The sequence below is a fragment of the Rhinolophus sinicus genome, chromosome 16, assembly GCF_057876585.1.
Source record: "Rhinolophus sinicus isolate RSI-liver-muscle chromosome 16, RSI-T2T, whole genome shotgun sequence".
In the NCBI taxonomy this organism is placed as follows: domain Eukaryota; kingdom Metazoa; phylum Chordata; class Mammalia; order Chiroptera; family Rhinolophidae; genus Rhinolophus; species Rhinolophus sinicus.
Window position 1 is genome coordinate 18,743,389 of NC_142516.1, and position 15,067 is coordinate 18,758,455.

Genomic DNA, 15,067 nt, shown 5'->3' on the forward strand with positions numbered 1-15,067 from the left:
ATTCATTCAAAAAGTATTTAATTATTATAAAATCCATGAAGATTTCAGTATCTACTTACAAGGAGCCAGTTACAAACAAACAGGATTCTTGCCTTTGTGGATCTTAATCTAGAGGAAACCCTCATTAAATATGTAAACAAATAAATATATGTAGGTCTATATAATTACAAACTGTGCTAGTGGTATGAAGGAAGTAAACAGGGTGCTGTGATAGAGGATAACAGTAAAAGCACTAACTTAGATGGAGGGGGCAGGTAGAGAAAGAGAAAGGCCCTCTCTGAGGAGGTAACATTTAGACAGGCTGATACATTATTGGAGTTGGGTAGAAGGGCAGGGAACAGCAACCCTGAGGCAAGAAAAGAATCAAGGCCATTTAAGGTCAGTATGAACAAAACACATTGAGAGGAAAAGAGGCCAATGAAGTTGAAGCGAGAGGCAGAAGGGATATCAATTAAGAAGGTTTTAAAGATCTACTTAAGGAAACTAAATCTTATTCCAAAGGCAACTGGAAGTTGTTTATGGGTAATAAGGGAAGTGATATGGTCAGCTTATATTTTAATACAGTACTTTAGCTGCTGTGTAGCGTAACTGGCCTTTGTTTTTCCCTAATATTTCCTGCTCAAGTTCTCTGTGAGCCATTGAAAGAAGGAAAAAAACATCCTTACGGAACCATGGGCTATAATCCTTTAACTTGCCAGAATCCAGAAACACATCTGTTAAAACTTTAGGATTAGGAGAAAGTTCTAACTTCTGGGTTACAAAATGGCTTGAAGGGCAAAACTAAAGAATATTCTACAAGAACTATCCTGGATTATAAGAGCTTCTAAAGTCACATGCCACCCTTTGTAGGTGAGTTACATGTAAGCTTACAGAATATTGTTAAGAGCATGAGTTTGGAGTCAGATGGCACAAAGTCCTAGCTTTGCTAATTTCTAGCCGAGTGTCCTGGTGACATTTCCTATACAATTCCATAGGTCTTTAGATTGGCAGTAGGTACTTTGTATGGAGGCTGCTAAAAGGGCTGTGCCCAGATTTCAACAGAACTTGGGTAAATGACTCAAATTTGGTAGTTGCTCAATAAATAAAAAAAATATGATGAAAGAATATGCTCCCTGTGGGACACGGAGAGCGGACTGAAAGACACACAAATGCTTAATAGATTTTTATTGTATTATACAATCTGTACTATTCATGGAAACCTTCAACAGTGGCATGAACAAATCCCACTTTTCATTCATACTTCCTCAAAACATTAGCAATAAATCCAGAATTTATGTGACCGCATTTTTTAATGTCCTGTTTTAGGTACATTAGACTGAATCCAAGATCTGGTCCATCCAACTCCATCCCTTTGTATTCTTTTGGGTAAAACACCTATGTCAGAATTTCTTAAATCTTAGCATTGTTGACATTTGAGGCTGTATAACTCTTTGCTGTACGAGCTAGCCTGTGCACTGTAAAATGTTTACCAGTATCCCAAGCCTTTAGCACCATCCCAGCTGTGAGCACCAAAAATGTCTCCAGACATTGCAAAACGTCCTGTGGGAGTCAAAATCACCCCCAACTAATTAAGAATCACTTTTGATCTGAGTTTCAGTGTCTCTCATCTGAAACTCAGGGAAACATGGAGATAATATGTGTCCTGTTCTCCTTCAGGGTTGTTAAATGATTCAAATCAAGTAATGAATGGGAAGAAATATTGAGGAAAAAAGGCTATGTGCAGTCTGATATACCTTTTGGTGGGTATTCAATAAATAACTTGTTGATTGATTCTATGCATGGGTCCAATAGTAACTTCATTTACTTTTGTGGCATGTTCTCAGGTTTTTCTGCTGAGCTACAACAATGTAATATGTTTCCAAACCTAAGAACGTCCTTGAAGGACAGGTGTGGATTACACAAGAATGGCTCTTCATTTTATAGATGGAGAATCAAAGTACAGAAGGGTAAACGACTAGCTCAGGTAGCGTGGCGCTCGGTCTAGCAGCACTGCGCTTAGAACCCGAGTTCTGACTCGAAGTCCTGTGCTCTTCCGATTACTTGTATCACGGTACTTTTCATCCAACCATCCTTGCGTCCCTGTCTCTTAACACAAAGTTAGTTATTTTGCTTTCTGGGGACAACCCCAAAATACTGAGATAAGGAAACAGAGTTGCAGATTTGAGAGAAGTGTAGAAAGAAATGTAGACCTGTTTCACCTGGGAGGCACAGGCGGATATTCCCTACATTTGGGGTAAACCAATGGCAAGTTATCCAAGTGCCCTGTCAAGTCTATGTATGAAGTCCTTGCCTATTAAGTTGTCCAGGAGGAGCTAAATCTACTTGGTACCTACCTCCAGAGTAGTTGTGTTTTGCAATGCTTTGTACCACGTTAAGGCATACAATTTGTGCTAAAACTGTTACCTGCAATATTTGGGGCTGTTTCACCTCTAGATGGCTCTGAGTAAGGTGAGAATGGACTTCCATATAGCCTGAGCTCCAGGCCATGTTTCAGCATTTTGTTAAAATTCACAAAAGCCCCAAATACATTTCTGCTACATATTCTCAGTGTTAGAAAGAGAACTTTTTAAGAATAACATAAAAATGTCACCGTTTATTCTATTCGTTTAAAATGCTACATCACCTGGGATTATTATGCCTCTGTGTGAACTTCCAAATTCTGAATGTTGTCACAGAGGGTCATCATTTCCAATCACTGATTCAACAGTCTTTTGGATAATTCTCAGGCAACATGTGGGTTTGGAGTCTATCTTAACCTTTATCATTATTACAGTTTGAAAGAACATAAGACTAGAAATCAGGAAATTTTGGTTCTAGCCTGGTTTTTCCAATACATTAGGTAATTGAATCTTTATGGTCAGTTTCCTTAGTGAAGAGCTAGAATAATTCATCTTTGAGGTCTATTTCAATTAGAAAAGTTTAGGTGTGTATAATATGGTTTCAATAAGAAACAAAATCCACATATTTGTCTTTTATAAACACATTTTAATTGATATGCTTTCAACATTCTAACATTTCAGTGGCTTTAACACTTATCAAGTACATTTCAGAGCATTCTGTTCATATCACTTTCTAACAATTTTCAAATTACCAACTTTAAAACAGTTATCTCTACTGAGAGATACCTTGCCAACACAGAAACAGCCAGAGCAAGCGCCCTCCTGGTTCCTGGAGTCAGACTGGCATACGGCTATGCCATCTTTGGAATTCAGAACAAGTTGCTAAAACTTTTGGGGGATAATATATACCCACAAAACTAGAATAACAAAATCTCACAGTCTTTTGAATATGAAATATAAAAATACATGTGAAAGCGACTGGCACATTAATAACAGATTATAAACAATACGTGTTAATTACTTTGCTCCCAGCTCAAGGGTTTCTCAAAGTGTGGCCCAAGGACCACCTGAATCAGAATCATCTGAGATGTTTGGCTAAAAGTGAAAATTATGGACCCCACTCCAGACTACTGAATCTCCTCTCAGAGAATGGGGTCTCAGAATCTAGACATTTATCAAATTATGTAGGCAATTCTTATGCACTCTAAAATTTGAGACCCCCAGTTCTGAATGAAAACAACGTACAACATAGATATGTAGTACAAAGAATTTAAGAACTGGATGTTTAATAAGGAGAGCTTAAAAAAAAAAGAAAGAAAAAGTCAAGATTCACCCAGGATCTAAAATAAAATATTTTGATATTCCAAAAGGGCACAGAGCCAGCATAGTCTCACTTAAAGTTTACACATACCACCACGTATTAATCAAAGAACCTTCTGGACAAACACTGAATTACCAACGGCTCATCTTTGGTATTGAGAGAGGTTTTTTTCACTTAGTGTGTGAATAAAATCTCTGAGTTCCGGATGAAGGGGAAATTACGTGTCTTCTTAGTTTTATTTTTCTAGATTAGTTACAAAATACAGGAATTGAATTACCAGAAAGACAAACCTTAAAACACACTGTTTTGTATGAAGAAATTGCTGGATGTTAGTTCCCAACGTGATTAATGAAATTAAGATTTGCTCTCAGTTTAGCACTCTAGGGACTGTCCCTAACTATCAACTCCTACCTTTCTGAGATTGGGAGTTCAGTTTGAGATACTGAGTAAGTCACCAAAACAAACAAAAAAACACACCAGGAAGCTGTGGGCAGAAAAGATATTTCCCCATTCTTTTTTATGGCGACTCTCCAAGTACACAGGGAGCTATGCTCATTCTCTAACTGGTAAAACTGTCCCTACTGGTTGTGGGCCCTTGGGCAAATTATTTAATATCTCTGTGCCTCAGCTCTAAAATCAGGATAATAAAAGTAGCCAACCTCTTAGGATTGTTTTAAGGATTATTAGGAGTTCACTTAGGCGAGCGTAGTGGTTAAGAGGGCAAGTTAGTTTTCTCTAAAATCGGGACGACAACAGCACCTACTTCGTGACAGCATGCATCTAAACACTTAGCACAGGGTTACAACATTCATTAATTGTTCCTTTTAATCTACTGTTCTTTCTAAACTTGGCACAGGTACAATTCCCCAAGCCCTTTGATTTCTCCTTCACCCATTACTCCATAACTAAGCTTTCTTTTTAACTTCTGCTGTTCTCAATTTGTGACTTTTCAGGGTGTGCTAGTGAATCCTGTCCACTTCCCTTCACAGGCAGGTATGTCCTTCACCTATGTTATATCAGGTGGTCAGCAATTGGCTTCAATTTGATTCTGATCTGCATCTATTTTCTTTGAAATGTCTCAAACTTTCAGGCTTTTCTCTCCCTCTTTCCTACTTGTGAAAGACACTTTTTGTGGGGGCAGGGTGTTTCCCCACCACCAAGCAATTCTCCGACACCAGCTGGGTGTCCTACAGTTCAATGCAATTCTGACACTATCTACCCGGAGACAGCATCAGATTCCACCAGATTGCACGGGTTGAGGACTCAGTCCCACAGGGCTGCTCTCCACTTTGGATGCCACTCATAAACCCAGGTTGTTACCCTTGCTTCTGAAACACTGACTATAGGTCAGAGGTCTCCATGACCCCCTCTCGTTGGGTTCTATTCATTTGCTAGAGCAGCTCACAGGACCCTGGAAACCCATTTACTCACTTGATGACCGACCTATTACAAAGGATACATTAAAGCATACACATCAACAGTCAGATAAAAAGATACATAGGGCAAGGTCCCAAACAAAGGGGCTTCTGTCTTCCTGAAGCTTGTGGCCCAGCACAGTGGCACGTGGAAGCATTCTGGTTCTTCAATCGGGAAGCTCCCTCATCCCATCCTTTAGCCTTTTTAGGGAGGCTTCATTACATAGGCCTGATTGATTAAATCACTGGTGACTGAACTCAATTTCCAGCCTCGCCCCACCCCCCTCAGAGGTTAGGGTGGGGCTGGACATTTCAACCCTCTAGTCACTTGGGAGGCTTCACTGGCAACCAGCCCCCATCCTTAGCAGGAGACCCTGGGGGCTTTCCAAGTCATTGCTCTCTTCACTAAGGAAATCCCAAGAGTTTTAGGAGCTGTGCCAGAAATGGGATAAAGACCAAATATATATTTTTATTATAAATCATAATATCACTCTTTTTTTATATTTATAGTCATTTCCTTAGGATTTTGTTAAAGAGATGTACTCAAAATGCCATCTTGAAATGGAAATATGACATATTATATTGTTTTTGCCCATTTTATCTTTCCTACATTTTAGTTTCTTAACAGTAGATAAGGGGTTGTAGTAATTCTACCCCCTTAATTCTAAGCCGTAACATGGCACTGTGCACCTTGTGGTATTTCTGAAACAATAGTAAAGGAAACTCTTTTCATGGTCATTTTCTAGAAAGTGCATGGGCCTTTTACAAGTTGTCTAAATAACAGGTAGAAAGAAGCTTAGTGAAGCATCTAGTTTGAGCCACTCAGCAGTAATTTTCCCTGGGAATCTGGCATTGAAGAATGCCTGCATCTGGAAACGTGGGACTTAACTAGGTGAGCGACATGTTAAACCCTATAATCCTGTCTTCTATAACTGTAGGAGTTATAGCCCACAAGTGGGCCTGCTTTTCTCCTATCCCAGAGTTTATTAGCGCTATTCCACAGAGAGTCTATGCATGCTTAAAGCATGGTACATAGACAAGTTTCTTTATTCTAAAATCAAAGAAGCCAACACTAATCAAATTGTCTCTTCTGAATGTACAACATTCGGTTATAAGCTGGAGTTTCTATTAATCTAATATTCACTATGATCTTTATGACTTCATACATAAAATGAGATTTGTGGGAACTAAAAGGGACATGTTTGTTTTTAATTGCATCTTCCTAGGTTATTCCTACTGAGGATGTCTAACTCCATAGCTACCACTATTGTGTAGCTAAATAAATAAAGTTCCAAATTTTTAACTGCAGCACAAAGAGTGGCAATGGGAGCCAGAAAGATATGTGTGTGAATATTTACTTAAACATACACAGACACATACTCCTTTTCAAGATAATTTACTTGGCCTTTTGCCCCTTCCTGAATCACATTAGGTGGGCATAGGGGTGGGTTGGAAGGTGTGCCATGCTGTACAGGGAAAAGGAAGGATATGCCTGTCACCTGAGAGAGCAGCCAAGTAGAGGCTAGAGCACTCGGACATCTACCCAAACTCAATTCAACAAGTATTTATTAAGTGCCCTGTATTCCAGGGGCTGCAGGGAATTTGCTGATGAAAAGGTGGAGGCTCTGGCTGAAACCTGCTATTTACAGAGCAAATTACACAAATGGCTTAATGCACTTAGAGAGAGAATGATGGAGGTGAGAAAGGGAGGGAAGGAAGCTTAGGAGGTATGGTCAAAAAAGTATGAGGGGCTGATATTAATTCTCATCTGCTTATGGTCCCCAGCTCCTCAAAAAGACAAGTGATTGTTATGGTATCACCCATTTCACAAAATTATCATGCATACCAGTCATCAAAACCCCGGGGAAGCCAGTAAACACCACACATAAACAGATATGAGTGAGGCTCTCTTTATCATTCCATTTTCATTTCCTACATGGACTGTAACGACCAGCTCATCTTCCAAATCCTTTATATGGTAAGTACTGGTAAAAGTCGTTGGGAGACAGTCCTTTTTTGTCCTAAGTTTATAACATTCACCTTACAAATTAGGTTCTGAGTAATATCACACTGAACAACACTAGACAAATCTATAGGATCATGATGGAGGTGACTTTTGTCAAGTTTGCGATTCAACATCATTTGGGTGAGGTTGCCTATACTTGGCATTTATTTAAGATGTAGTCTCTGAATAACGAGATGAAAATTAAGATGTTTTCAAGAAAATAATACCTTCTCATCTTCTTCACTGTTCATTTACAATTAAAATCTCATAGAATATGAGAACTAGAAGTCTTTAATTATCAGTCCGACACACAAACCCTCTGAGCCAGCAATTCCACTGCTAAATATCTATCCTATAGACATACTGACACATATCTGAAACGTTATGTGAACAGTTATTTGTTGTAAAATATTGAAAAGACAACTTAAATGTGCATTGATAGAGCACTGATGAAATAAATTATATGTCCATAAAATAGAATACTTTGCCGCCATAAACAAGACAGAAGAAGCTCTTTCTATAACTGACATGATCTCCAAGGTATATTATGAGGTGGAAAAGCAGGTGCACTCTATGCTACCATTTGTAAAAAAATTTTAAAGGGAAAAAAGTATACACATGTTGTTTATTAACACCTGTACTACCTCTGGGGATGGGGACGGACACAGGAAAGTGGTAACACTATGATCCCCAGGAGGGGAACTGGTCAGAGGTGGTTTAGGAGCAGAAGGAACATTTTTCACTAATATCCTGTGCACCTTGTGACTTCTGAACTACGTAAATGTATTTCCTATTTTAAAAAATTAAACTTTTAACACCAACTACTTTACAGAGATGGGGAAACTGAGGCCCATGTTATTGAATAATGATACTAATACACTCTTTAGTCAACTGAACCCATAACATTTGCTTCTCATGTAAGGCTTCTGTAACACTAGGCTAATAACCACTTTGCCCAGCCCTCCCATTTGTCCAGGTGGTTTGTGGGGAAGCAGCGAAGCAGGAGGGGTTTCTGAGCTTTACAAATCCTGGTTTAGTGGCAAATAACACAGCAGCTCCTGTTTCTCTTGTCACTCTCACCTTTCTGTGCAAAGAAGATCAAGTGTACGACTACATTTTTCACAAAGGCTTTAGAAAAGCTTTTACCTGCCTGGTCTGAATAGGACAACTGAAATTTGATATGTCAAACAAACAAAACGAAAAGGGACTTTTCGTTATGCAATGACAAAAGGGCCTAAGTCCAGTAGGGAGTGGATCTCCCAGCTATTACACTCCATTTCTCTGATTCCTTTTGCTGCTGGTTAAGTCACATACTGGAATAAAGCAATCACGAGATGTACCCTTTCACAATCCTTTTACTGGATCCTTTTGTAGTCTTGACCCTTTTCCAATGTGTTAACCATGAGTGCTTTAGTATGATTTATATAAAGAGTGTTTTACAGAGAGTGTGATAAGAGTGTAGAAAGCACTGGACTAGGCATCAGAAGCTCCACGCTACAGACACAAGTTCACCGTTATGAGTCATGTGATGTTAAGCAAATCACCTAAATCCTACAAATACTAGTCTATTTATTGCAAAATGGATATAAAAATACCTACTCTGCCAATCTCACAGGTTGCGAGGATCAAATAAAATGTCAAATACTTTCTAATTCTAAGGTATAGTAAGTATGAAATATTATCAATAATAGCTTACTTACTCATTACATGACGAAATTAATCTCTGAAAGGAGATCCAAGTCACACATAGGGATCCCTTTCACGTCACTTAAAATATACAGCCTCTTAGAGTTTGACTGAAAGAACACTACCTGGTCAGATACATATATATAGCTGACTCTCGAACAACAGGGGGGGTTAGGTGCACCAACCCCTCGCAGCAGAAAATCTGCGCATAACTTTTGACTCCCCAAAAACTTAACTACAGTTGTTCCTTGGTATCTGCGGGGGATTGGTTCCAGGAACCCCAGTGGATACCAAAATCCAAGGATGCTCAAGTCCTTCATAGAAAATGGCATAGAACAATGCATACAGTCAGCCCTCTGCATCCATGAAAATACTGTTTCCCACCTGAAGTTGGTTGCAACTGCGGACGCAAAACACAGGGATATGGAGGGCTGACTGTATATTTATTGAAAAAAATCCACCTGTAAGTAGACTCGCGTAGTTCAAACCCGTGCTGTTCAAGGGTCAACTGTATTGGGAAAGCATTGCTTTAACTGCCTTGTTATAATTAAAGGCAGGCAAAAGTACCTTTGCTTAAACTTTTCTTTAGTTATATTATAGAAGACTTTAATCGTCTAGATCACAATGTTGTTGGTTGGCCTGTGAAGAATACTGGGAATTAATATGGTGGGAGGCAGAAACTAGAAATGATTATAACTGTTCCTTTTTTACTTCTCCCTCCCTTTAATTAAGAAAGGATGATGTAAAGAAAATACATAGAGAATCTAAATGAAAATGAGAAGAGTTGTTCAATACCTCAGATAGAAGCTTCATGGTATGGTGGAAAAGTACTGGGCTAGCAATCAGAAGATTTGAGTTCTAGATTTGGCTCTTGGAGCTTATTATCTGTATGACCCCAAAGAACTCAGTATCTTCACTCACTCATTCATTCATTCATTCATTCAAATCTATTGTGTACCTATTGAGTGAAAGAACTATGATGAACCCCTAGCCTCAAGAAGCCCAGTCTGGAGGAGGGATACATACAAATAATTAAAATCCATAAGATGTACTAAGATATAGACTATGCACAGGGATGTGGGAGCTGATAAAAAGCCGTCAGAAAAGGTAGGAAAGGAATGGGGGCTTGGGGAACATAGTCAGCAGCATTCCTTTGCCTTTCATTTCGTACATTGAATGACAATGTTCTAGGTGCTCTAAATAAGTTCAAAATTGTATAAACACTCAGCATAGTTCTGTAATAACTCTACTACTTATTTAGGGAAAGACTCAAGCTGAATAAAAAGGTCCTCTAATATTTCACTTGTTGCTAGAGTTTTGCTCTCGATCAGTTCCCCCCAAATCATTCCTCACACTTACTTTGCAATGAAGGTTTCTATCTCATTGTCTCAGCCTACAAAAACAGGTTATATACAGAAGTCTTTGTATAAAGGAAAAGAGGTAGGGTGGACCCTTCTCAACCCTTTCCTTCTCTGCAGGGCTTTGCATTCCTAAGGATGGGCCCCTCCCCTGCTTGGGGGATGGTACCTAAATTATGAAATATTAACTCAAAGCAGTGGAACTTCAAAAGCATTTCCTTCCTAGTCCCTACTATAAGATTTCTTTTGGCATAAGCTGCTCATTTTAACATATAATAGTATCAGACTCTTGATGACTTCTCATACTCAATCACAAACTACAGAAAACTTCTGATTTTTTAAATGGGGTTACTATGCTAAAAGCTACATGTGGGAGTGGAGGCATCAGCAACCTACCTGCCCTCTCTCCTTCCTCCCTTTTCCCCAATGCCTGGCTTGCCAACTTTAAATGGCATAGTTATTTGGGTGCAACCTGGTCACTGAATTATCTGACATCTTTCACTAGTTGAGGTGATTTTGTCCCTGTAAACACTTGCTTTTTTCCAATGATAATTGTCATCTTTTTCTCTTTTGTAGCACTTCTGGTGAGGAAGGCACACAGAGAAATCAGCAGCTCAGGCAAACTAGAACAAGGAGAGGAACACCTTAAGAATCAGAGACTCTTAAGGGGATGGTATAAATCATCACCTTCAGGACAGTCATTTAATTTTGTTCACATTCAGTCTAGAACCTTTATTTTCCTCAATTCAAAATTGAGATTATAATCCAAAGAAAAACTGGATTGAGGTTTTTAACAGATTAATACTAGTGTCCCAAGTAGTGGTTACCATGCTTTCTCTCATTAAATCCTCAGAACTCCACCGTCTAAGGACTATTAGAAAAATGAAGTGGCTCCTCATATGGAGTGGGGTTAAGGAAACTTTTACTTTTTATTTCATACACTCCTAAGCCAGTTGAATTTTTCTTACATCACTATGTCATTTTGAATAAAAAGTTTCATTTCCTACTGGGCTATGTACAAACCTGTCACCTTGCCCTTCAAGGTATTTGACAAATACGGCTCTGGTCTCCTTTTCAATTTTAATCTTCTACTTTCCTATACATACTGTTGTCTTATACTCTTAGCAACCTATCCCACAGAAGTCTCTTAACCAACTTAACCAATAACACACTAGAGAGGCTATTCTCCAATGTCAAGGGAGCAAGACTTCTGCTCTCCCTCTCAGTGAAGTTGTGTGCTAATAAAGGGTGTCAGTTGTGTTTGTTCACAAACCAACTCATGCCAGTTGTGCTTATTATTGTATATATATATATATATATAATTTAATAAAGTATTATGTGAAGCAATGAGGTATAAATGAGAAGAAAAAAATAACAGCAGCAGTTAGTATTGAGTACTTACTACCTGCAGGCACTGTTTGTTCTAAGTGTTTTACATGAATTAACTCATATAATCTTCACAAGAACACTAGCAACCAGATACTATTATTGTCTCTATTTTACAAAGCCGGAAACTGAGCAACTTGCCCAAGGCCTATACAACTAATAAGTAGCAAAATAATTTGGCTCCAGAGCTTAAGAATTTAACTAATATACTGCATAGATTCTCTAGTAGTCATTTCTATGAAAACCAACTTGAAAGCTTTGGAAGGACTAGGGAAAGATGATACACACAACTCTCAACTCTACCTGGTATGCGAAAGTAGCCATAGATAATATGTAAATCAATGTATGTGGCTGTGTTCCGATAAAACTTTATTTACAGAAACAGGCAGCAGGTTAGGATAAGATTTGGCCCTCACGCTGTGATTTGGAGATCCCTGAGCCCCACACTCCAAGAAAAGACTTAGGTTAAAAGAATGGCAGAAAGATGTTTATGTTTCATGTTTAAATAAAACGTTTAAAGTTTGTAACTAATTTCTATGATTCCGTGCTTTAACTAACTTACTTTTTCAGTTAACAGACTACTAGCCCTAATTGCATCAGAGAAGAGGGCAACTCTTATTTTGTAAGAAATTTGTGTCTTCTGTCCTGCCTTTGTGCTTTCACCAAAGCACCAAAGCCACCCTTCAACCAGGGAAGTGTCACTTTCTCACGTCCACCTGGAATCCCACTCAACTTCAAAGCCCATTATTTAACCCCACACCCTCCTCCAAACTACATCACTTCTTCCTTTGAAATCCCACAATAATTATTTTCTACTTATGGGACTTACTTTACTACGTCTTCTATTATGGTTATTTGTATACTTCAATTATCCCCACTACTCAACTATTAAGCACTTTGAGGACATGGAGAACGGTGACTAACTCATTTTCCTGTCCTAGGCAACACATAGCACGGTGCCTTACATGGGTTTTCAGATAATACTTCTTGAATTGTGTTCTAACATTCTTCTGTTTTCAGTGACTGAATAGAAAGAACAGTATACTGACCACCCCCTCCAATCTATTTTTAATTCATCTCCCTATCGCTGTACCTGTGATCTAACTGGGTTATAACTTTAATTTTTTTCACTTTAAAGTGATTTATTTTATTTTATTTTTATTTTTTAATTGCCCTCACCAGTATAGATTAGTGTGGGTGTATCTGTATGTACGTAAAAATTGTCATTTCTGTAGCAAAATTGCTGATTTTGAAAGGAATTATTAAAACTGCTGCTTCCTGGTTAATCTCCTGAGGGCAATACATTTTATAAATACATCTAAAAGCTGTGTACTTAAGCAAAACAAACAAAAATGCTTAATTTAAACTTGAGATCAAGGGTTGTGCCTTACCTCCGTGTTCCCACTTAATAGATGTCTGGGCCTAATCCACTCCTTTCACAAAGGGTTTAGGGAGCCTGCCCCAAGCTCAAAGTTAGAAGGGCTTGCAACAGGAATTCAGGTTTCCTGATTCCTATAGTTCAATAGTCTAATTCAGGAAGACAGTGGCTTTTTTGGTTCCCCAGTTCTGCAGTTGAGGAAGCCTCACCACTATCTTCCACTTCCTTATACTGCCCGTCAGAACCCGAACTCTGTTCCCACCAAGGTAATCTAGGCAGGAATATTTGTGGTGCTCCAACCACCAGAAAAGGCTGATTCAGATTTTAGGATTCCTGCCTGTCTAAAAAGGTTATTTAAACACCCCAGATAAAAACACCTCTACTCAACAATACAAGATAAACACTCTCATTCTTTTATTTCCTGAGAAGGAGCCACATTCATATTCTAAACAGAGGAACCGAAAAGGGTTCCTGTTCTACTGCTTCATTGCTTTAACAGTGTCAGCCTTCACTGCTTTAACTATCTTAATCTGCAAAATAAACACAGGAAGCAGACAACAGCCTGATTCCTCAGTTCAACAGAAGAATAGTTTACCAACAAAACTACAGTTACATATATTTCTAGCTATCTTATTTTCCTCTTTCCCCTCCCCTAGACCTTTAAAATACTCAAATCATCTTCAATTAACAAGAGACTAAGCGACCCAGACGGTTCACAGCTAGTACAAAATTTTCATCTTTCTGGAAGCTACCAATAAAAGGCCAATGGCTGTGCTCTCTGGATCACACAGGAAGAATATCCTAAGAGAGTAAATTAAGGAATAAAGGAATAAGGATGAATTCCATTACTCAATCTAACAAAGAATTAATAAGAACCCTTTATGGGCAAGAAGGCATACTGCTCTGTCACACAGGAGACACCAAGATGAATAAAATGGTCCCTGTCCTGGAGGAGCTTACAATTTCGTAGAAGTACACAAACAATAATAAAAGGCCTCACAAGGAAGGCGCCAAGAGATTCGAAGTTCTGTGGGAGGGAGATACCAATTACTTCATTTCAATGTCATGCTAACAGATTAAAACATTCAGGTAAGGGACACCTGTTGTCCTAACCTGATTAAGAAAAGCCTGCAGTGAAAGAACTCCGTGAGATCTATGGAAATGGATGCTACAGTGGGATCCACACCTTGGCTAAGCCAGGCCTACCTGAAGATTGTTCCAAGAATTATACCAGGTTAACCAAAGGAATACGTACGTAAGATACAGAAAGGGTAGAAACTAGAGGCGGAGAAGTCAGCAACAATTGATGTTGATTTAGGAAGAGGAAGGAAAGAAGGAAGACTAAGGACACCCAGGCCAAGGGTGGGGCTAGGGCTTTTCAGCTTCTACAGTTTCCCCCTTTCCATCACCCACCCCCAGAATACCCCAGCTCTCCTGCACCTCACCTGCACAGCTGGACTCTAGAGACAGGACTTCTCTCAAGACGTATATGCCAGTCTAGCATAAGGGCATACATGCTCATTAGCTGATAAGGTTCTCGTTCACCCATCAGCTCACTAAGTCCTGAAGCACGAGACCAAGGATCCAGCCCCAGCGTGCCCTTTACTCTGTGTGACCTCGGACTCATTCAAGTGCTTAGTTCCTTATTTTCCTTATCTGTAAATTCTGGCATTATGAAGAGACTTGGGTTGAACTCAATGACATCTGAGGTCTAACAGCTTCTCGACGAGCCGGCACACAGAAGCACTGGATAAATAGGTCGTTGAATAAGTAGCAAGGTCGGCCACAGGGGACAAGCAGTAGGGGCGTCGGACCCGTTTTATAGACAGAGAAACTGAGGCATCGAACATCTTGCCTCAAGGTCACGCCAGCTATGTCACGGTAGGGGCCGGGCCGAAAGCTCAAGTCTTCAGATTGCCAATCCTGGGCCCTGTAGCCTTTCGCCAAGCTGAGAAGAGTGGCGTGAAGGGTCCTTGTCCCGGAGGGGAAAGGACTGTGAACATGCCAAGGTTGAGAGAGGGGCGACGGAGGCCTTACCTTCCCAGATCGAGTGCCGCAACCGGCGCCTCCCTTTCAGAAAATTAACTCGTCACCCCCTCACGACTCTTCAGAAGCCCCCTCCACTTCTGTCCGGCTCGACGTGTCCAAGACCGCCACCGAGGCCGCCGATTCCCGCCCC

General features: G+C 39.6%; 1 protein-coding gene across 3 annotated transcripts in view; it reads right to left on the reverse strand.

Annotated features, from left to right (window-relative positions):
• Positions 1 to 15,065, reverse strand: part of SLC31A1 (solute carrier family 31 member 1) — a 28,888-nt gene extending 13,823 nt beyond the window's left edge. Inside the window, exon 1 of one of the 3 annotated variants that reach the window (XM_074330852.2) lies at positions 14,334 to 15,016. The gene's annotated coding sequence lies outside the window, so the exon portion shown is untranslated. Of the gene's footprint in view, positions 1 to 10,660; positions 10,743 to 14,333 lie in introns of those variants that run through there. The other 2 variants (XM_088792725.1, XM_019754635.3) reach the window with 2 other exon arrangements.
• Between the last annotated feature and the right edge of the window lie 2 nt (positions 15,066 to 15,067).